The sequence below is a fragment of the Physeter macrocephalus genome, chromosome 21 (genome assembly GCF_002837175.3).
Source record: "Physeter macrocephalus isolate SW-GA chromosome 21, ASM283717v5, whole genome shotgun sequence".
Classification (NCBI taxonomy): domain Eukaryota; kingdom Metazoa; phylum Chordata; class Mammalia; order Artiodactyla; family Physeteridae; genus Physeter; species Physeter macrocephalus.
The window spans coordinates 76263341-76267283 of NC_041234.1; positions in this window are offsets into that span (position 1 = coordinate 76263341).

Here is a 3943-nt window from a genome sequence, read left to right on the forward strand (position 1 = left end):
GGTAGGACTGTATTGCTATAAACTTCCCTCTTAGAACTGCTTGTGCTGCATGCCATAGGTTTTGGGTCGTCATGTTTTCATTGTCATTTGTTTTTAGGTATTTTGATTTCCTCTTTTATTTCTTCAGTGACCTCTTGGTTGTTTAGTAGCATATTGTTTAGCCCCATGTGTTTGTATTTTTTACATGTTTTTTCCTGTAATTGATATCTAGTCACATAACATTGTGGTCAGAAAAGATGCTTGATACAATTTCAATTTTCTTAAGTTTACCAAGGCTTGACAGATCACCCAAGATGTGATCTATCCTGGAGAATGTTCTGTGTGTATTCTGTTGAAAACACAGAAGAATGTGTATTCTGTTATTTTTGGATGGAATGTCCTATAAATATCAATTAAGTCCATCTGGTCTAATGTGTCATTTAAAGCTTGTGTTTCCTTATTTATTTTCATTTTGGATGATCTGTCCACTGGTGTAAGTGTTGTGTTACAGTTGCCTACTATTACTGTGTAACTGTCGATTTCCCCTTTCATGGCTGTTAGCATTTGCCTTATGTATTGAGGTGTTCCTATGTTGTGTGCATATATATTTACAATTGTTATATCTTCTTGGATTGATCCCTTGATCATTATATAGTGGCCTTCCTTGTCTCTTGTAACGGTCTTTATTTTAAAGTATTTTTTGTCTGATATGAGTATTGCTACTCCAGCTTTCTTTTGAGTTCCATTTTCATGGAATATCTTTTTCCACCCCTCACTTTCACTCTGTGTGTGTCCTAGGTCTGAAGTGGTTCACTTGTAGACAGCATATATAATTATTTTGGCTGCATTGGGTCTTCATTGTGGTGTGTGGGCTTCTCATTGTGGTGGTTTCTCTTGTTGTAGAGCATGGGCAAGTGGGCTTCAGTAGTTGTGGGTCACGGGCTCTAGAGCACAGGCTCAGTAGTTGTGGTCCACCCCTCACTTTCACTCTGTGTGTGTCCTAGGTCTGAAGTGGTTCACTTGTAGACAGCATATATATTGGTCTTGTTTTTGTATCCATTCAGCCAGTCGTTCCACAGCATGTGGGATCTTCCCAGACCAGGACTCGAACCCATTTCCCCTACATTGGCGGGCAGATTCTTTACCACTGCACCACCAGGGAAGTCCTGTTGGAAGAGTTTTAATCACACTTTCAATTTCATTGCTTGTGATTGATGTGCTCATATTTTCTACTTCTTCCTGGTTCAGTCTTGGAAGGTTGTACTTTTCTAAGAATTTTTCCATTTCTTCCAGGTTGTCCATTTTATTGGCATATAGTTGCTTGTAGTAGTCTCTCAAGAGCCTTTGTATTTCTGCAGTGTTAGCTGTTACTTCTCCTTTTTCATTTCTAATTCTGTTGATTTGAGTCTTCTCCCATTTTTCCCTGATGAGTCTGGCTAATGGTTTATCAATTTTGTTTATCTTCTCAAAGAACCAGCTTTTAGTTTTATTGATCTTTGCTATAGTTTCCTTCATTTCTTTTTCATTTGTTTCTGATCTGACCTTTATGATTTCTTTCCTTCTGCTAACTTGGAGGTTTTTTTTCTTCTTTCTCTAATTGCTTTAGATATAAAGTTAGGTTGTTATTTGAGATGTTTCTTGAGGTAGGACTGTATTGCTATAAACTTCCCTCTTAGAACTGCTTGTGCTGCATGCCATAGGTTTTGGGTCGTCATGTTTTCATTGTCATTTGTTTTTAGGTATTTTGATTTCCTCTTTTATTTCTTCAGTGACCTCTTGGTTGTTTAGTAGCATATTGTTTAGCCCCATGTGTTTGTATTTTTTACATGTTTTTTCCTGTAATTGATATCTAGTCACATAACATTGTGGTCAGAAAAGATGCTTGATACAATTTCAATTTTCTTAAGTTTACCAAGGCTTGACAGATCACCCAAGATGTGATCTATCCTGGAGAATGTTCTGTGTGTATTCTGTTGAAAACACAGAAGAATGTGTATTCTGTTATTTTTGGATGGAATGTCCTATAAATATCAATTAAGTCCATCTGGTCTAATGTGTCATTTAAAGCTTGTGTTTCCTTATTTATTTTCATTTTGGATGATCTGTCCACTGGTGTAAGTGTTGTGTTACAGTTGCCTACTATTACTGTGTAACTGTCGATTTCCCCTTTCATGGCTGTTAGCATTTGCCTTATGTATTGAGGTGTTCCTATGTTGTGTGCATATATATTTACAATTGTTATATCTTCTTGGATTGATCCCTTGATCATTATATAGTGGCCTTCCTTGTCTCTTGTAACGGTCTTTATTTTAAAGTATTTTTTGTCTGATATGAGTATTGCTACTCCAGCTTTCTTTTGAGTTCCATTTTCATGGAATATCTTTTTCCACCCCTCACTTTCACTCTGTGTGTGTCCTAGGTCTGAAGTGGTTCACTTGTAGACAGCATATATATTGGTCTTGTTTTTGTATCCATTCAGCCAGTCTGTGCCTTTTGGTTGTGGCATTTAATCTATTTACATTTAAGGTAATTATCGATATGTCTGTTCCTATTGCCATTTTCTTAATTGTTTGGGGTTTGTTTTTGTAAGTCTTTCTCTTGTGATTCCTGCCTAGAGAAGTTTTTTTAGCATTTGTTGGAAAGCTGGTTGGGTGATGCTGAATTCTCTTAATGTTTCCTTGTTTGTAAAGCTTTTGATTTCTCTGTCAAATCTGAATAAGATCCTTGCTGGGTAGAGTATTCTTAGCTGTAGGTTCTTCCCTTTCATCACTTTATATATATTTTGCTACTCCCTTCTGACCTGTAGAGTTTCTGCTGAAAGATCAGCTGTTAACGTTATGGGGATTCCCTTGTAAGTTATTTGTTGCTTTTCCCTTCCTGCTTTTAATATTTTTTCCTTGTGTTTCATTTTTGTTAGTTTGATTAATATGTGTCTCAGCGTCTTTCTCCTTGGGTTTATCCTATATGGGGCTCTCTGTGTTTCCTGGACTTTGACTATTTCCTTTCCCATGCTGGGGAAGTTTTTCGCTATAATGTCTTCAAATATTTCCTCAGAACCTTTCCTTTTTTCTTCTTCTTCTGGGATGCCTATAATTCGAATGTTGGTGTATTTAATGTTGTCCCAGAGGTCTCTGGATTTCCTCTTTTATTTCTTCAGTGACCTCTTGGTTGTTTAGTAGCATATTGTTTAGCCCCATGTGTTTGTATTTTTTACATGTTTTTTCCTGTAATTGATATCTAGTCACATAACATTGTGGTCAGAAAAGATGCTTGATACAATTTCAATTTTCTTAAGTTTACCAAGGCTTGACAGATCACCCAAGATGTGATCTATCCTGGAGAATGTTCTGTGTGTATTCTGTTGAAAACACAGAAGAATGTGTATTCTGTTATTTTTGGATGGAATGTCCTATAAATATCAATTAATTCTGCTCTGCAGCAGTTATTTCCATCATTCTATCTTCCAGCTCACTTATCCCTTCTTCTGCCTCAGTTTTTCTGTCATTGATTCCTTCTAGAGTATTTTTAATTTCAGTTATTGTGTGGTCCGTTACTCTTTGTGTGCTCGTTACCTCTTCTAGGTTCCTGTTAAATGTTTCTTGTATTTTCTCGATTCTATTTCCGAGACTTTGGATGATATTTACTATCATTACTCTGAATTATTTTTCAAGTAGTTTGCCTATTTCCTCTTCATTTATTTGGTCTTGTGGGTTTTTATCTTGCCCCTTTGCCTGCAACATATTTCTCTGTCTTCTCATTTTGTCTAATTTACAGTATTTGAGGTCTCCTAGTGTTGTGTTACAGTTGCCTACTATTACTGTGTAACTGTCGATTTCCCCTTTCATGGCTGTTAGCATTTGCCTTATGTATTGAGGTGTTCCTATGTTGTGTGCATATATATTTACAATTGTTATATCTTCTTGGATTGATCCCTTGATCATTATATAGTGGCCTTCCTTGTCTC